Genomic DNA, 20,660 nt, shown 5'->3' on the forward strand with positions numbered 1-20,660 from the left:
GGGTCTTAAGCAGCACATCATAAATACTACTGCCACTATCTTGGCCAAAATAAAACCAGACATGCAGGGGTCCACAGAGATAAAGATGGAGCAACTCCAGTCTACAGGTAAATCAACTTTCTCTCCACATTTCACTTCACCAGAAAATTTATTGCCTACATTATTATTTAATTATTATACTACTGTTGAATATTAAATAAAAATTGTTGAAGTTATATCTGTCTATATCTATATCATCTATGTTTTACCTCTCCAGTTATATTGTGTTATGATGATTTAGTCCACTTATTAGTTGCTAAATTAACATTTTGGAAAAAAAGCACGATAGTGATATAATGAATACATGAAGAGAATTAATATTGAGATTAATTAGAAATAGATTACTACTAGCCCAAGGCACTAATAGAGATTCTGTAATCACCACACAAGAGATGCCAATAGCCAGTTCCTGTCTGGAGGAATCTAGTATCTCAAAATTTCTATTTGGATTTCATATTACCGAAATATGGCACTGTTTGAATAATCCAAATTGCTAGACAATATAATACTCTAGGTTTTATGCAGCTCAACAAAATAAGAAAAAAATGATAAAATAAGGGGAAAGGAAAGGAAAAAAAGTTTTGTTATAAACAACTTGATTTTCTTTTTTCTTTCATCTTTCTTTTTACATTTTTTAAATTATTTATTTATTTATTTATTTATTTATTTAAATTTTCAGCATAACAGTATTCTTGTTTTTGCACCACACCCAGTGCTCCATGCAATCCGTGCCCTCTCTAATACCCACCACCTGGTTCCCCCAACCTCCCACCCCCTGCCCCTTCAAAACCCTCAGATTGTTTTTCAGAGTCCATAGTCTCTCATGGTTCACCTCCCCTTCCAATTTCCCCCAACTCCCTTCTCCTCTCCAACTCCCCATGTCCTCCATGCTATTTGTTATGCTCCACAAATAAATGAAACCATATGATAATTGACTCTCTCTGCTTGACTTATTTCACTCAGCATAATCTCTTCCTGTCCCGTCCATGTTGCTACAAAAGTTGGGTATTCATCCTTTCTGATGGAGGCATAATACCCATAGTGTATATGAACCACATCTTCCTTATCCATTCGTCCTTTGAAGGGCATCTTGGTTCTTTCCACAGTTTGGTGACCGTGGCCATTGCTGCTATAAACATTGGGATACAGATGGCCCTTCTTTTCACTACATCTGTATCTTTGAGGTAAATACCCAGCAGTGCAATTGCAGGGTCAAAGGAAAGTTCTATTTTTAATTTCTTGAGAAATCTCCACACTGTTCTCCAAAGAGGCTGCACCAACTTGCATTCCCACCAACAGTGGAAGAGGGTTCCCCTTTCTCCACATCCCCTCCAACACATGTTGTTTCCTGTCTTGCTAATTTTGGCCATTCTAACTGGTATAAATTGATATTTTTAAAAAGGCTTTATTTACTTATTTCACACAGAGAGAGGGGTAGGGAGAGAGCAAGCACAAGACAGGAAAGCTGCAGGAAGAAGGAGAAGCCAACTCTCTGCTGAGCATGGAGCTCTATTTGGGACTTGATCCCAGGATCCTAGGATCATGACCTGAGCCAAAAGCAGTCACTTAACTGACTGAGCAACCCAGGTGCCCTATCTGTCTTTATTTTAAAGAAAATTCTGGAGAATCACATATGAAGAGCTTCTGAGGTACTGGCAATATTTTTTTTCTTACTTGTGTGAAGTTATACAGTTATTTATTTTAGTTTTTCATTGTACTGGACATTTATGCTTTATTCACTTTTTGATGTTATTAAACACAAAATTTTAAAATTTATGAGACTTGACAAAATTATTGAGAATAAAATACTTCATAAAGTCAATAAACTAAAATAAATAATGATCCTATATAACAGCAATAATAAATCAAGAAATTTATTATTTAATTAAAAGAAATAAAATGAATCTTATTTTATAAAAAAGTATTCCAGGGATTGTAAATGGGTGTTGGAAAAGTCTGAAAGTGAGGACTCCTTATGTGTCCAAATGATAAATTAAGACCCATCTGAGTTGGAAGTCATATCTAGCTATGTTTTTTCTAGGAACATGAATTACCTGAACCATTTTTTCCCCACTAAAGCTTCTCATTTCTCAATACCAAGGTCAGACTTCCTCTCCAAAGTATTCCTGACTGTTCTAGGAAAATACCCTTTCCTTACATTATCCAGTGCATTCAATGGCTCGCATTTTACTAAAAGTGACTTTTTTCTCTACACAAATAAGATCAAGAAATATATTTGTTTAAATATATCATTTTCTCCCAGGCTTCTTACAGCCTTTCTAACAAATGCCTCCAACGGAGCTATACTTTTGTTTGTCTATTTTCCTTCTCTTTGATTAAGATATCAAGCTTCAGCTTAATAGTCCATTTGAAAAATGTTAGTTTAATTTCAGTAAATGTGGTAGCAAAAGTATGAAATCATATAAAAATGCCCTTTATGAGGAAGAAATGATGTGATTGTCTAAACTGAGGTTTCTTCTGGATGTTGACATTCATTAACAGAAAATGAATGATAATAATTCCTAAATAACTAATTAATTAATGTTAATTAATAAAGAATAATAATTCACAATAGTGAATTACACTTATTTGTACATGAAGCATGACTGATTCTCACCATGAGGTGTCTTACTCTTTAGGGACAGATTCCACTGAATTCACTTTTTGTGTTCCTGACACAGCTAAGTATGTATTTCAACCATTCTAAGCACTGAATAAATGAATAGTAAGTTTATTTTTTAGTGCTAGCATTCAGTTATTCATTTATTCAAAATATGCACCTATGATATAAAATAAGTATAATGGAGAAAATTGGTTTCTTTCCTCTTCACATATTCCAAATGGTTAAATAATTAATAAACACAATATGTTACATTACTCTCATTTTGCAGAATAAGAGCAAGACTAGATTCCCTTTGGACTTTATGTTTCCCAAGTCATCACCATGAAGTGGAAAATAAATAGTGCTGCTATTTGGCTGAACAGAGGCAGAACAATTCACATTGGACTTTCACAAGAACATGTGCAGTAGTGATGACACCATCCTACATCAACAGCAGTTGGACATTGCCAAAGCTCTCTCACATTTAACTTCCCAACAACCCTTCGAGTCCATAGGAAGATGTGACCTTCATTTCACAGATAAGAAAGCAGAATTTGGCAATGCTGTGATATTTGCTCAAATCACGTGCCAGAAGCAGGGAAGTCAAGCTCTACCCAGACTTTCGAGTCCCCTGGCTATACTTTTCAGTATACACCATTGTCATACACATTCTTATGACATACAAATAAGTATTCTGTTTCAGAATTCAAAGGAGCTAATGCATTTTAAATAATGAACAATAAATCAAAAATAAAATTGGAGCTTAAAAAAAACAAAATGAAAGTGTAAGCAATTTACTTTTTTGTCACTGAAATTGTTATTTTTATTTTTTTCCCCTTCTTTTAGGTGACTAGTTCACAGATGAGTTATTAAAGAAGATTTTAGAATTATTATCTTGGCAACCTCTATCAATTCAAAATGTAGTAAAACTGAAAATCTGTGCTTACAGTTTCTCGAAGTACCACTTGTTGAATACTAAGCACTGTATTAGGTATTCTATAAACATAATTTTCTTAAATCATCATAATGATCTTAGGAAGGGGTAAATATTATTACTTCTCTGTTACCAACAAGAAATCTGAATTCAATGATTCAGTTCAATCTGAAGTTCAATGAGGTTGAAAACTTGTCTAAAAACACATGAGCTAAGATTTGTGTTAACCTACCTTACAAAGTTTGGGTCCCCAACCATTCTGCTATTTGAGCCCCCCATATGTTTGGGGAAAAATTGGGAAAGAATTTTAGAAATTATGACACATGATGTTAATTTCTAAATTAGTCACTGTTCAATCCCAGAAGCAGAATCATTAGTATATACATGAATTGGTTTTAAGAGCTCGTTCTTGCAGTGGTGGGTCTTGTTTAACTGTGCGTCTCTGTAATAAGGTTGTCTTTGTGCTCAGTTCTGGAGTCTATAGTCACAGGACAGGTAGATGGGCATTGAAGGAGGGAAAGAAAGATCAAGCAGGAACCCACAGACACAAGCTGAAGAATGATGTGAAAGCCTGTATCAGGGCTTGCCACCTGTGAAGTTGTGATGACGCTCTCCTGCAGAAGCCAGGGACTTTGGTCACAGAGGTCACAGACAAGGTAGAGCAACCAGCAAGGTAAGTAGGCAGATGAGTGACAGTGCATGTCATCAACAAAATGACTGCTGTTTCACATCTGTTCTCCAAATCTCCCTCAAGAAATTCTCTTCTGGCCAGTGCTAACTGGAAACAGATAAGAAAGGAAATCTAACCAAACATAGAGTTTAGTAGTGTGAAATACTGGGTTGTGAAGGATTCTGAGACTCAAGAGTTCTGTTACTGATTAGTAATGTCTGCTGTGGGCACAAGAGAGGAAAGTCATGATAAATATGACATAAATATGCCACTCTACCCTTCACTGTTATGCTTTTCTTCAGATAGTAAGATTGCAAGAAATGTTGATAAGTAAATCAATAATAGAACCATATATAATTATTAAAAGTATTTCACATTGAGGTCAAGGAACTCCCCAAATTTATAAAATAGGTATCAAGAAGATAATCACATGTTCTTACAAAACACCCCTGTTAAAGACAAAATACAAAGCTAAATGGACATTTCTAAATTCATTGGGAACATAGGGACAAATGGACTTATGTAACAATCACTTTCTCATTAACATCTTGCTCAGAAATGCATACAAATACACACTTATAAACATTCTTTCTAACATGCAAATTATAAATATAAAACACTTGATAGTCACTGTCAACTACTCATATTAAGTGAATCAATCATGTTTAACTTGGTGCTGATCTTGAAAATTGGGTTCCTCATGCAGCAGACCAAAACAGTGAGTAATTGCAGAAATATTCCTCACTTGCACACTGGTGTATTTTGATATGATTACATAGAACTTTCTGATTTAGAGTTACAAAAAACATTTATCTTTTTTTATGCATATTCATTATCACACTGTGAAGCAAGTAAAGTTCCAATTTTCAAAGACAAAGAAATTCAGGCTCACAGATGTGAAATTGCTTATGACCGTATAAGTGACAATATAATAATTCTAATCCAGTTTTATTGACTGCAAATTCTGCTATATAAATTTTCCTGATGACTATATCAAATACACATGTTGGCACCAGCAAGAGGGAAATACTCTCATTCTGGGATAGACTTACTAAGCATGCATAAGGATTCTGCTTTCTATCCAGGGCCTCTATACTTTGACTCCCTCACCATTTGTTCTCATGAATGCTTGCTCGAAGCAGGTACCTATGGGGGTGATATTGTCCACCACCCCCCCTTTTTTTTTTGATAGGGGACATACACACATGGAAAGGTAGGAACAAGAATATAATAGGGGATGCTGGAAAATTTTAAGTTTCTAGCAAAATCCCATTCTCAAATAGTTATATCTATATATTTGCTTAGTTACACTAGAATAGATGTTCCATTAAAGCAGAATGTGGAAATAGGCTCTTTTTGTGCTGACTGTGTAGTATCTTGAGGACAGGTGGAAAATTGAGATTTGTTCCTTTCAGATAAGCCAAAGGAAAGGAAAATCACAGGAATTTGTAAAGGGAGCATGGCACTCTGAATCTCATTTGGTCTTTGCAACCATGCTTAAGATAGGTCTCAATATTCCCATTTTATAAATGACAAAGCTAAGTTTCAAATAGTTTGAGGGGACTGCTGAAGGCTCCAAAACTAGTAAGATTATTCTATTCTATTCAATTATTCTTATCCTCACAGAGTTTTTCCTTATTGTGAAGAAAAATTTCCTTCATGTTCCATCTTTTAGGGTCATAGAAGAAGTCTAAATTTCTGTGTAACACATAAATCATTAAGGTCAAGTAATGGGTCTAACCTAAAGGTAGAAATTACTCTTTAGGATGACCAAATACAAATAAGCAATGAAGAGCAATAAGGAATTTGAGTAGACTTGTCTATATAATAGAGCCATTTCCCCAAGGCCATCCAATGCTTCTTCTTCAGTGACAACGTCCATATTAACAGTAGATAACATAAACTGAAAATTGCCAGAATGTTTCACAACAACTGAAAGTACTTGTTTTTCCCTGAAATTGTGTATCTGAGAAGTATAAGATATAGAGTACATAAGTAAATTTCCTTAAGTCATACAGCAAGTAAGGGATGGAGCCTAGCATTGAATGCCAATCAGTCTGACACCACCAGGGCACTCTAAAGTACTACATTCTGTATTCTACCAGTTAAAAAATAAAAAAAAGTTCAGGCAACAACAACAAAAAGAGGAGGAGGAAAGAGAAAGGAACAACAAAACCTTCACGCCTGGGTGGCTCAGTGGGTTAAGCCGCTGCCTTCGGCTCAGGTCATGATCTCAGGGTCCTGGGATCGAGTCCTGCAACCGGCTCTCTGCTCAGCAGGGAGCCTGCTTCCCTCTCTCTCTCTCTCTGCCTGCCTCTCCATCTACTTGTGATTTCTCTCTGTCAAATAAATACATAAAATATTATAAAAAAACCTCAATGATATTTTTATCTTCTTATTCTGGGCTATTTTCAGCAGCTGGCAATAACTACTACTAACACTACTAAATACATTTATTTTTTAAATCAAGAAGTGTCTTGAAAAAGTATATTGACAATTGACTCTACAAATTTTTAAGAAATAGACTTTACTTTTAAAGCAGTTAAAGGTTCCTAGCAAAATTGATCAGAAGCTATAAAAAGTTCTCTTTTATACCCTGCAACCATGTGCCATCCAGAATCCCCTCCACTATCATATTCTGCACTATAGTAGTATGTTTGTTACTACTGTGTACTGATAGTTGAAATACCTACATTGACACATCATTATCACCCAAGGTTTATGGTTTATATTAGGGTTCACACTTGGTGTTGTATATTATTTGGGTTTTGACAAATGTAATGACATGTGTCTACCACCACAGTATCAGACAGAATAGTTTCACTGACCTAAAAAATCCTCTGTGTTCAACCTATTCATTCCCACCCCCAATCTTTGACCACCACTGATCTCCCAGTCTCCATATTTTTGCCCATTTCAGAATGTCATATAGTTGGAATCCATATAATATGTAGCCTTTTCAGCTTGGCTCCTTTCACTTAGTAATACATACTTAAAGTTCCTCCATGTCTTTTCATGACTTAATAGTCATGAAAAGTGTTGGAATTCAATTGTCTGGATGTACCACAATTTATTTATCCATTTTCCTACTGAAGGACATCTTGGCTGCTGCCTAGGGCTGACAATAAACCTTCTGTAAACACCTGCATGCATGTTTTTGTGTAGACATACATTGTTAATTCATTTGGGTAAATACCAACGAGGACAATCATTGGATTATACGGTTAAGAGTATGTTTAGTTTTTAAGGAACTACCAAATTGACTTCCAAAATGGCTGTACCATTTTGCATTGTTACCAACAATAAGTAAGTATTGCTGTAACATCCCACATCCTCACCAGCATCTGATGTTAGTGTTTTGGACTTTGGTCATTCTAACAGATAGGCAATAGTATTTCATTGGTGTTTCAATTTTTAGTTCCCAAAGAACATAACATATTGAACATTTTTTCATGTGTTTATTTTTCACTTGTATATCTTCTTTGAAGAGGTATCTTTTGCCCATTTTTTAATCAGGTGGTTCATTTTCTTATTATTGAGTTTTCAGGGTTTTTAAAATACTTGGATAACAGTCATTTATCATACATACATTTTGCAAATATTTATTTCCAGTGTGTGGCTTGTCTCTTTATTCCATTAATATTGTCTTTCACAGAGCATAAGTTTTTAATTTTAATGAAATCCATCTTATAAATTATTTTTGTTATGGATTGTGTCTTTGCTGTTGTATCTAAAAAGTCATTTCCATAGCAGGCTCAGGCACATTTTCTTTCATATTATTTTCTATGAATTTTATAGTTTTGCATTTTATCTTTAGGTCCATTATCCATTTTGAGTTAATTTTTGTGAAGAGCATAAAGTCTCTGTCTAGATGCACTTTTTGTTTATTTTGGCATATGAAGGTCCAGATGTTGACAAAAGTATCTTTGCTCCATTGCATTGCCTTTGCTCCACTGCTATAAAATTGGTAATATTTATGCAGGTATATTTCTGTGCTGTAAATTCTGTTCCACTGATCTATTTGTCTATTCTTTCACCAATAAACAAAATGTCTTGAGTACTGTTGATTCAGAGTAAGTCTTGAACTTGAGTATTGTCAGTCCTCCAACATTGTTTTTCTCCTTCAATATTGAGTTTACTATTCTGAATCTTTTGGCTTTACAGATAAAAATTAGAATTTATTGATGTCCAAGAAATCAGATTTTTTTTTAATTTTTTATATTTTATAAACATGTATTTTTATCCCCAGGGGTACAGGTCTGTGAATCAGCACTCACCAAAGCACATACCCTCCCCAATTTCCATAACCCCACCCCTCCTTCTCCCAATCCCCCACCCCCCAGCAGCCCTCAGTTTGTTTTGTGAGATTAAGAGTCACTTATGGTTTGTCTCCCTCCCAATCCCATCTTGTTTCATTGATTCTTCTCCTACCCACTTAAGCCCCCATGTTGCATCACCACTTCCTCATATCAGGGAGATGATATGATAGTTGTCTTTCTCTGCTTGACTTATTTCGCTAAGCATGATACGCTCTAGTTCCATCCACGTTGTCGCAAATGGCAAGATTTCATTTCTTTTGATGGCTGCATAGTATTCCATTGTGTATATATACCATATCTTCTTGATCCATTCATCTGTTGATGGACATCTAGGTTCTTTCCATACTTTGGCTATTGTGGACATTGCTGCTATAAACATTCGGGTGCACGTGCCCCTTTGGATCACTACGTTTGTATCTTTAGGGTAAATACCCAGTAGTGCAATTGCTGGGTCATAGGGCAGTTCTATTTTCAACATTTTGACGAACCTCCATGCTATTTTCCAGAGTGGCTGCACCAGCTTGCATTCCCACCAACAGTGTAGGAGGGTTCCCCTTTCTCCGCATCCTCGCCAGCATCTGTCATTTCCTGACTTGTTGATTTTAGCCATTCTGACTGGTGTGAGGTGACATCGCATTGTGGTTTTGATTTGTATTTCCTGATGCCGAGTGATATGGAGCACTTTTTCATGTGTCTGTTGGCCATCTGGATGTCTTCTTTGCAGAAATGTCTGTTCATTTCCTCTGCCCATTTCTTGATTGGATTATTTGTTCTTTGGGTGTTGAGTTTGCTAAGTTCTTTATAGATTTTGGACACTAGCCCTTTATCTGATATGTCATTTGCAAATATCGTCTCCCATTCTGTCAGTTGTCTTTTGATTTTGTTCACTGTTTCCTTTGCTGTGCAAAAGCTTTTGATCTTGATGAAATCCCAAAGGTTCATTCTTGCCCTTGCTTCCCTTGCCTTTGGCGTTGTTCCTAGGAAGATGTTGCTGCGGCTGAGGTCGAAGAGGTTGCTGCCTGTGTTCTCCTCAAGGATTTTGATGGATTCCTTTCGCACATTGAGGTCCTTCATCCATTTTGAGTCTATTTTTAAGTGTGGTGTAAGGAAATGGTCCAATTTCATTTTTCTGCATGTGGCTGTCCAATTTTCCCAACACCATTTATTGAAGAGGCTGTCTTTTTCCATTGGACACTCTTTCCTGATTTGTCGAAGATTAGTTGATCATAGAGTTGAGGGTCTATTTCTGGGCTCTCTATTCTGTTCCATTGATCTATGTGTCTGTTTTTGTGCCAGTACCATGCTGTCTTGATGATGACAGCTTTTGACTGGGATTCCAGTTAGTCTATTGACCAAATTGAGAGCTGACATATTGACAATATTGAATCTCCCAATGCATATGTAATATCTTTCTATTTTTTTAGCTCTTCTTTGATTTCTTTCATCAGAGATTATAGTTTTCCTTATACAAAACTTGAATATATTTTGTTGGATTTGTCTCTAAGTATTTCATGGCGGGAGCAGTAAATAGTAATTTCAAATTCTACTTGTTCATTGCTGGCATATAGGAAGGGGGTCAAATTTATGTACTAAACTTGTATCCTGCAACCTTGTTATAACTTCTCATTAGTGCCAAGAGTTTTTGTAAATTCTTTACTATTTTTATTATTATGTTTTATTTCACCTCCACTCTGAAGGATAATTCCATAGGGTACAGAATTCTAGGTTGATTTTTTTCCTCAACACTTTAAATATTTCAATCTACTTTTCCTTCTCTCATGGTTTCAAAGAAGTTTCCTCTTCAGAGGAGATTTAATTTTTACCTTTTTTACTCTATACGTAAGGTATTTTTTTTTCCTTTGTCTTCTTTTAAGATTTTTTTGTCTTTGATTTTCTGTAGTTTGAGTATGATGTACCTAGATGTAGCTTTGGAGGAACATTTATCCTGCTCAGCATTCTCAGCATATCCTGGATCTGTGATTTGGTGTCTGACATTAACTGGGGGAAATTCTTAATCACTATATCTGCAAATACTGCTTATGTTTCTTTCTTCTCTTTCTTCTTTTGGTATTTGCATTAATTGTATATAATACCTATTGTCCTACAGTTCTTATATATTCTGTTCCATGTTTTTTAGTCTTTTTTCTCTTTGCTTTTTAATTTTAGAAGTTTCTATTGATATATCCTGAAGCTCAGGGACACTTTCTTCAGACATGTCTAGTCTACTAGTGAAATCATCAAGATAATTTCTTCCTTTCTTTTACAGTATTTTTGGTCTCTAGCATTTCTTTTTTATTATTTTTCAGAATTTACATCTCTCTGCTTAGATTATCTGTGTGTTCTTGTGTATTGTCTGCTTTTTCCATTGCAGCCCTTACTTAGCACATTAACCTTAATTGTTCTAAAGTCACATGCTGAAAATTCCAGCATCCCTGGCATATCTAACAATGGTTTTGATGTTTATTCAGTCTTTTCACACTGTTTTTGTCTTTTAGTATGCCTCATGATTTTTATTGATAAGCAGACATGATGTGTTATGTAAACGGAACTGTCAGGGATATATAGGTCTTCAGTAATGTAGTGAAAATATCTGAGAGAGGAGATGTCTCCTTCTGTCCTTCTCCCTGCTCACACACTCTCTCTAAAATAAATACATAAATCTTTACCTAAAAATGCAAAACATTACCATCTATTAGCTTAATTAATACATGTAATTATATTAAAATATAAGAACTACAAGGTAAGCAGTAACTGTAAATTTGATCAAGTAACACTTAAACAGTAATGTATAGTTGGACGCCATTCTAATTTTTTTTTAAGTTTTGGCATATTCTTTTTGTGTGTGTGGGTGCTATTATTTTTTTATTTTAATTTTTTATAAACATATAATGTATTATTAGCCCCACGGGACCCCATTCTAATCAATCTTTAAATGATATTATCTTGACCTCATCCCCTACCTCTACTCTTTTTTTTTTTAATTTTTAATTTTTTATTTTTTATAAACATATATTTTTATCCCCAGGGGTACAGGTCTGTGAATCACCAGGTTTACACACTTCACAGCACTCACCAAAGCACATACCCTCCCCAATGTCCATAATCCCACCGCCTTCTCCCAAACCCCCTCCCCCCGGCAACCCTCAGTTTGTTTTGTGAGATTAAGAGTCACTTATGGTTTGTCTCCCTCCCAATCCCATCTTGTTTCATTGATTCTTCTCCTACCCACTTAAGCCCCCATGTTGCATCACCACTTCCTCATATCAGGGAGATGATATGATAGTTGTCTTTCTCTGCTTGACTTATTTCGCTAAGCATAATACGCTCTAGTTCCATCCATGTTGTCGCAAATGGCAAGATTTCATTTCTTTTGATGGCTGCATAGTATTCCATTGTGTATATATACCACATCTTCTTGATCCATTCATCTGTTGATGGACATCTAGGTTCTTTCCATACTTTGGCTATTGAGGACATTGCTGCTATAAACATTCGGGTGCACGTGCCCCTTTGGATCACTACGTTTGTATCTTTAGGGTAAATACCCAGTAGTGCAATTGCTGGGTCATAGGGCAGTTCTATTTTCAACATTTTGAGGAACCTCCATGCTATTTTCCAGAGTGGCTGCACCAGCTTGTATTCCCACCAACAGTGTAGGAGGGTTCCCCTTTCTCCGCATCCTCGCCAGCATCTGTCATTTCCTGACTTGTTGATTTTAGCCATTCTGACTGGTGTGAGGTGACATCGCATTGTGGTTTTGATATGTATTTCCTGATGCCGAGTGATATGGAGCACTTTTTCATGTGTCTGTTGGCCATCTGGATGTCTTCTTTGCAGAAATGTCTGTTCATGTCCTCTGCCCATTTCTTGATTGGATTATTTGTTCTTTGGGTGTTGAGTTTGCTAAGTTCTTTATAGATTCTGGACACTAGTCCTTTATCTGATATGTCGTTTGCAAATATCTTCTCCCATTCTGTCAGTTGTCTTTTGATTTTGTTCACTGTTTCCTTTGCTGTGCAAAAGATTTTGATCTTGATGAAATCCCAATAGTTCATTTTTGCCCTTGCTTCCCTTGCCTTTGGCGTTGTTCCTAGGAAGATGTTGCTGAGGCTGATGTCGAAGAGGTTGCTGCCTGTGTTCTCCTCAAGGATTTTGATGGATTCCTTTCGCACATTGAGGTCCTTCATCCATTTTGAATCTATTTTTGTGTGTGGTATAAGGAAATGGTCCAATTTAATTTTTCTGCATGTGGCTGTCCAATTTTCCCAGCACCATTTATTGAAGAGGCTGTCTTTTTTCCATTGGACATTCTTTCCTGCTTTGTCGAAGATTAGTTGATCATAGAGTTGAGGGTCTATTTCTGGGCTCTCTATTCTGTTCCATTGATCTATGTGTCTGTTTTTGTGCCAGTACCATGCTGTCTTGATGATGACAGCTTTGTAATAGAGCTTGAAGTCCGGAATTGTGATGCCACCAACGTTGGCTTTCTTTTTCAATATCCCTTTGGCTATTCGAGGTTTTTTCTGGTTCCATATAAATTTTAGAATTATGTGTTCCATTTCTTTGAAAAAGATGGATGGTACTTTGATAGGAATTGTATTAAATGTGTAGATTGCTTTAGGTAGCATAGACATTTTCACAATATTTATTCTTCCAATCCAGGAGCATGGAACATTTTTCCATTTCTTTGTGTCTTCCTCAATTTCTTTCATGAGTACTTTATAGTTTTCTGAGTATAGATTCTGCGTCTCTTTGGTTAGGTTTATTCCTAGGTGTCTTATGGTTTTGGGTGCAATTGTAAATGGGATTGACTCCTTAATTTCTCTTTCTTCTGTCTTGCTGTTGGTATAGAGAAATGCAACTGATTTCTGTGCATTGATTTTATATCCTGACACTTTACTGAATTCCTGTACAAATTCTAGCAGTTTTGGAGTGGAGTCTTTTGGGTTTTCCACGTATAGTATCATATCATCTGCGAAGAGTGATAGTTTGACTTCTTCTTTGCCGATTTGGATGCCTTTAATTTCCTTTTGTTGTCTGATTGCTGAGGCTAGGACTTCTAGTACTATGTTAAATAGCAGTGGTGATAATGGACATCCCTGCCGTGTTCCTGACCTTAGCGGAAAAGCTTTCATGTTTTCTCCATTGAGAATGATATTTGCGGTGGGTTTTTCATAGATGGCTTTGATGATATTGAGGTATGTGCTCTCTATCCCTACACTTTGAAGAGTTTTGATCAGGAAGGGATGCTGTACTTTGCCAAATGCTTTTTCAGCATCTATTGAGAGTATCATATGGTTCTTGTTCTTTCTTTTATTGATGTGTTGTATCACATTAATTGACTTGTGGATGTTGAACCAACCTTGCAGCCCTGGAATAAATCCCACTTGGTCATGGTGAATAATATTTTTAATGTACTGTTGAATCCTATTGGCTAGTATTTTGTTGAGTATTTTTGCATCTGTGTTCATCAAGGATATTGGTCTATAGTTCTCTTTTTTGGTGGGATCCTTGCCTGGTTTGGGGATCAAGGTGATGCTGGCCTCATAAAATGAGTTTGGAAGTTTTCCTTCCATTTCTATTTTTTGGAACAGTTTCAGGAGAATAGGAATTAGTTCTTCTTTAAATGTTTGGTAGAATTCCCCCGGGAAGCCGTCTGACCCTGGGCTTTTGTTTGTTTGGAGATTTTTAATGACTGTTTCAATCTCCTTACTGGTTATGGGTCTGTTCAGGCTTTCTATTTCTTCCTGGTTCAGTTGTGGTAGTTTATATGTTTCTAGGAATGCATCCATTTCTTCCAGATTGTCAAATTTATTGCTGTAGAGTTGCTCATAGTATGTTCTTATAATAGTATGTATTTCTTTGGTGTAAGTTGTGATCTCTCCTCTTTCATTCATGATTTTATTTATTTGGGTCCTTTCTCTTTTCTTTTTGATAAGTCAGGCCAGGGGTTTATCAATTTTATTAATTCTTTCAAAGAACAAGCTCCTACTTTCGTTGATTTGTTCTATTGTTTTTTTGGTTTCTATTTCATTGATTTCTGCTCTGATCTTTATGATTTCTCTTCTCCTGCTGGGCTTAGGGTTTCTTTCTTGTTCTTTCTCCAGCTCCTTTAGGTGTAGGGTTAGGTTGTGTACCTGAGACCTTTCTTGTTTCTTGAGAAAGGCTTGTACCGCTATATATTTTCCTCTCAGGACTGCCTTTGTTGTGTCCCACAGATTTTGAACCGTTGTATTTTCATTATCATTTGTTTCCATGATTTTTTTCAATTCTTCTTTAATTTCCCGGTTGACGCATTCATTCTTTAGAAGGATGCTGTTTAGTCTCCATGTATTTGGGTTCTTTCTAAACTTCCTTTTGTGGTTGAGTTCTAGCTTTAGAGCATTGTGGTCTGAAAATATGCAGGGAATGAACCCAATCTTTTGATACCGGTTGAGTCCTGATTTAGGACCGAGGATGTGATCTATTCTGGAGAATGTTCCCTGTGCACTAGAGAAGAATGTGTATTCTGTTGCTTTGGGATGAAATGTTCTGAATATATCTGTGATGTCCATCTGGTCCAGTGTGTTGTTTAAGGCCTTTATTTCCTTGCTGATCTTTTGCTTGGATGATCTGTCCATTTCAGTGAGGGGAGTGTTAAAGTCCCCTACTATTATTGTATTATTGTTGATGTATTTCTTTGATTTTGTTATTAATTTGTTTATATAGTTGGCTGCTCCCACGTTGGGGGCATAGATATTTAAAATTGTTAAATCTTCTTGTTGGACAGACCCTTTGAGTATGATATAGTGTCCTTCCTCATCTCTTATTATAGTTTTTGGCTTAAAATCTAATTGATCTGATATAAGGATTGCCACTCCTGCTTTCTTCTGATGTCCATTAGCATGGTAAATTCTTTTCCACCCCCTCACTTTAAATCTGGAGGTGTCTTCAGGCTTAAAATGAGTTTCTTGGAGGCAACATATAGATCGGTTTTGTTTTTGTATCCATTCTGATAGCCTGTGTCTTTTGACAGGGGCATTTAGCCCATTAACATTCAGGGTAACTATTGAGAGATATGAATTTAGGGCCATTGTATTGCCTGTAAGGTGACTGTTACTGTATATGGTCTCTGTTCCTTTCTGATCTACCACTTGTAGGCTCTCTCTTTGCTTAGAGGACCCCTTTCAAGATTTCCTGTAGAGCGGTTTGGTGTTTGCAAATTCTTTCAGTTTTTGTTTGTCCTGGAAGCTTTTAATCTCTCCTTCTATTTTCAATGATAGCCTAGTTGGATATAGTATTCTTGGCTGCATGTTTTTCTCGTTTAGTGCTCTGAAAATATCATGCCAGCTCTTTCTGGCCTGCCAAGTCTCTGTGGATAAGTCAGCTGCCAATCTAATATTTTTACCATTGTATGTTACAGACTTCTTTTCCCGAGCTGCTTTCAGGATTTTCTCTTTGTCACTGAGACTTGTAAATTTTACTATTAGGTGACGGGGTGTAGGCCTATTCTTATTGATTTTGAGGGGCGTTCTCTGAACCTCCTGAATTTTGATGCTCGTTCCCTTTGCCATATTGGGGAAATTCTCCCCAATAATTCTCTCCAGTATACCTTCTGCTCCCCTCTATCTTTCTTCTTCTTCTGGAATCCCAGTTATTTTAATGTGGTTTCGTCTTATGGTATCACTTATCTCTCGAATTCTCCCCTCATGGTCCAGTAGGTGTTTGTCCCTCTTTTGCTCAGCTTCTTTATTCTCTGTCATTTGGACTTCTATATCACTAATTCTTTCTTCTGCCTCATTTATCCTAGCAGTGAGAGCCTCCATTTTTGATTGCACCTCATTAATAGCTTTTTTTACTTCAACTTGGTTAGATTTTAGTTCTTTTATTTCTCCAGAAAGGGCTTTTATATCTCTCGAGAGGGTTTCTCTCATATCTTCCATGCCTTTTCGAGCCCGGCTAGAACCTTGAGAATTGTCATTCTGAACTCTAGATCTGACATATTACCAATGTCTGTATTGATTAGGTCCTTAGCCTTCGGTACTGCCTCTTGTTCTCTTTTTTGTGTTGAATTTTTCCGTCTTGTCATTTTGTCCAGATAAGAGTATATGAAGGGGCAAGTAAAATACTAAAAGGGTGGCAACAACCCCAGGAAAATATGCTTTAACCAAATTAGAAGAGATCTAAAATCGTGAGGGGGGAGAAAGGGGATAAAAAGAGGTTCAAAAAGGAAGAAAGAAAGAAAAAAAAAAGAAAAAAAATTTTAAAAAAAGAAAACACCTAAGAAAAATATAAAAAAGAAAAAATATATATATTAGATAAACTAGTAAAAAATACTTAAAAAAGAAAAAGGTAACAGTTTAAAAAAAAAATTTACCCAAAGGCGAGAAAAAAAAACAAAAAATGAAAAAGAAAAAAATGAAATTAACTGCAAGACTAAAAAAAATCACAGGGAAAAAGCCATGAGTTCCGTGCTTGGCTTTCTCCTCCTCTGGAATTCTGCTGCTCTCCTTGGTATTGAAACCGCACTCCTTGGTAGGTGAACTTGGTCTCGCCTGGATTTCTTGTTGATCTTCTGGGGGAGGGGCCTGTTGTAGTGATTCTCAAGTGTCCGCCCCATGCGGAATTACACCGCCTTTACCCAGGGCCAGTGTGAGTAATCCGCTCGGGTTTGCTTTCAGAAGCTTTTGTTCCCTGAGCCCTTTCTGTAGAGTTCCGGAGGACGGGAATACAAATGGCGGCCTCCTGGTCTCCGGCCAGGAGGAGCCGAGAGCCCAGGGCCGCACTCCTCAGTGTGCCCTCAGAGAACAGTGCCCAGTTACTCCCGTCTGCCTGACCTCCGGCCACGCTCTGAGCTCACTGAGCCTGCGACAGGTTCAAGGTAACACCGAGCTGCGAGCTTACTGTCGGCTCTGTCTCTGTAGCCGGCTTTCCCGTTCCAATACCCGCAAGCTCTGTGACACTCAGACCCCCCCGATCCTTCTGTGACCCTGCGGGACCTGAGGCCACGCTGACCCCGTGTGGGCTTTGCCCCGGGTAGCCTCTGGAGCGATGTCCCTCAGCGGAACAGACTTTTAAAAGTCCTGATTTTGTGCGCGGTTGCTCCGCTGCTTGCCGGGAGCCAGCCCCTCCCCCCGGGGTCTATCTTCCCGTCGCTTTGGATTCACTTCTCCGCCGGTCCTACCTCTCAGAAAGTGGTTGTTTTTCTGTTTCCAGAATTGCTGTTCTTCTTCTCTTCGATCTGCCGATGGATTTTCAGGTGTTTGCAATCTTTAGATAAACTATCTAGCTTATCTCTGGCTAGCTGAAGTAGTCTCAGCCTGCTACTTCTCCGCCATCTTGACTCCTCCTCACCCCCTACCTCTACTCTTTACTTCAAGTAAAACTCATTAGCTCCTTCCTATATCAACACAGTTTTTCTGGTGTCAAAAATACACCTCTTTGCCTCTGTGACAGACACATAAATTCACTTCATAGCTATAAACTGTGAGAAACATCCACCGTCACCTCTTTGAAGAATTATTACTTAGACATTTTGTTTTGTTGTTCTTCATGTTGTTAAAATTGAGGTTTGGGGATTCAAAACATTGTAACCCCTGTAACTGAAAATTATAAAGTGTTATAATCATTTTTAGTTATTCAAATATGTCTCTTGAATTACTTAAATATAACAAGCATGATCAGACCTCAGGCTTTTTTTTTTTTTTTTTTTTGTATGCTGTTCTCTCTGCTTATAACATTCTTTCTCCAGATATCCATAAAATCACATTTTCATATTATTTAATCCTCAGAGAGATCTTCCCTGACCAAACTAAAATAGAAGCTACAATCACTTTCTCTTTCTTTAAGTAATAATTGCTCACAGAAATGAATCACACTGCTGAAAACATCTGTGTGTGTATATGTGTGTGTGTGTGTGTGTGTGTGTGTGTGTGTGTGTTGTCTCTCTATACTGGTGTGTGGTCTTGGTCCCTTTTCTGCAGTGCTCTATGCTCATTGCCTAACAGAATTTGTCAGACAGAGAAGATGCTCAGTAAAATCTACAGAATGAATGGATGCTTCTTCCAGCTGTCTCTTCCTCTATGTACACTGAGATAATGTCACATCAACTTCCTACTTTGATGAATTCTAGGTAAAATAAAATCATGCCTATTCATTCATTCTTAGTTCATCATCTAATTATTGGGGTGCACAGCAGCCCAGCTCCAGCTATGGAATCCTGCCAATATCTGTTGTATAGCTTAGGGCATTCTCTTTGGGAGGCTGAAAGTTTACTCCAGAGTTATTGCTGGTATTTCCGAATTTGTACACAATCATGAGGCACTGATAGCATTATCTCTAATCAGTGTAATAACTTTAATACATTATCTAAATATCAAATGAAGGTAAATATTCCAGATATAACAGCGTGAAATTTTCTTATGCGCTTTATATTTTAAAAATCTATCAGTGGTTAAAATATAAATGTATGTATGTATTATTGCAGGAAGAAAAGACTTTAATGATTGTGGGGGCACTTGTGTGGCTCAGATAAGTTTCTGCCTTCAGCTCAAGTCATTCCACTTGCTCTGCCTGCCGCTCCCCCTGATTGTTCTCCCTCTTTCTCTCTCTGTCAAATAAATAGATAAAATCTTTTTAAAAATTAATGATTGTGAAAACTGTTAACTTTATATATAAGAATAATTATTTACAAACTTCTAAGTGTATTTCAAGAACGAATAGAATAATATATTTACAGCTAATTTAAGAGTGCTAGATAACTCATGCAGAAATAGCTAACATTATGGAAAACATGTTCTACACAGAACAATATTTATGAGAAATCTAAATAATAGTAATTGGCAGAAAAACAGAGATAAGTTCTTGTCATAATTCTAATAATTTGAGCACTTCTCACATTAATCAAAATAACCTTTAAGAATTTTTTTATTCCATTTAGGCTCTAAAACTTTTTTTTTAAAGAATTTATTTATTTATTTGACAGAGAGAGATCACAAGCAGGCAGAGAGGCAGGCAGAGAAAGAGGAGGAAGCAGGTCTCCTGCTGAGCAGAGAGCCCGACGTGGGGCTCGAACCCAGGACCCTGAGATCATGACCCGAGCTGAAGGCAGCGGCTCAACCCACTGAGCCACCCTCTAAAACTTATTTTAAAGACATCCCATTTATGAATTTTCACACCTATGAAGATGGATCAAATGCCAAAATTTCATGAGAAGGGAAATTTTCAAAATCTTGTACAAAACTCTAAGTAAATTACTTTGATCCAAAGCAATAAAGAATATAAATAGCATAAAGAAGAAAAATATTAGAAGAAAATAAAGTTACCTCAATACCATTATTTTCCATTAATCAAATTTTAAAACAACAAATATTACAAAATTGATTGAAAAAGATATTCTCTTATAGTTCTGATTCTAGGAAAGGAAAAGCTAACTGAAAGTTTTATAGCTCATTGGAATAACGAATTTTGGTAGGCCTCTGCTCTGCTTGCTTACTGAGAAATTTTTGGATTCCACATGGTTAACAGTGTGACATTTCCCGAAGAAATATTCATAGAATAGAAAATAAATTTTATACTGATATAATGGGGTTGATGTTTACAAGAAAACAAATGGGATGTAGGCTTTAAGTAATTAAGAAGTTTCAAGTACACATTACTTTGTTACCACCCATTACCTGCATATTCAGAAAGCAATTATGGCATAGGATGAAGTAAAAAAAGAAAAAAAAGAAAGAAAGAAAGAAATCCGTGGCTTCAGCAAGAATATTTTGGGGACATTTACAATCTTTTTTTCCAGCCAAAGACAAACTGTAAGACACATAATAGATTTGAGTCCTGCTCCATTATGTATCCATGAAAAATAATCAAATGAAATGAACCACGACAATTATAAGCCAGAAAGACATCTTGAATAAAAGAAAGGCTTAATAATTTATTTACAGATAATTACAACAACCTAGAGGGACCTATTAAATAAGTTTCTTACAGAAAATATAGTGCGCTCAATGAAAACTGCTAAAGAAGTAACCAAACAGAAGTGTCTGAAAAGTGCATGAATTTTTTACATCCCATCTGCTGCAAAGATTGTACTATTATTCTACTCAGGTAACACGTTAA

The sequence above is a fragment of the Mustela lutreola genome, chromosome 1 (genome assembly GCF_030435805.1).
Source record: "Mustela lutreola isolate mMusLut2 chromosome 1, mMusLut2.pri, whole genome shotgun sequence".
NCBI classification, from domain to species: Eukaryota; Metazoa; Chordata; class Mammalia; order Carnivora; family Mustelidae; genus Mustela; species Mustela lutreola.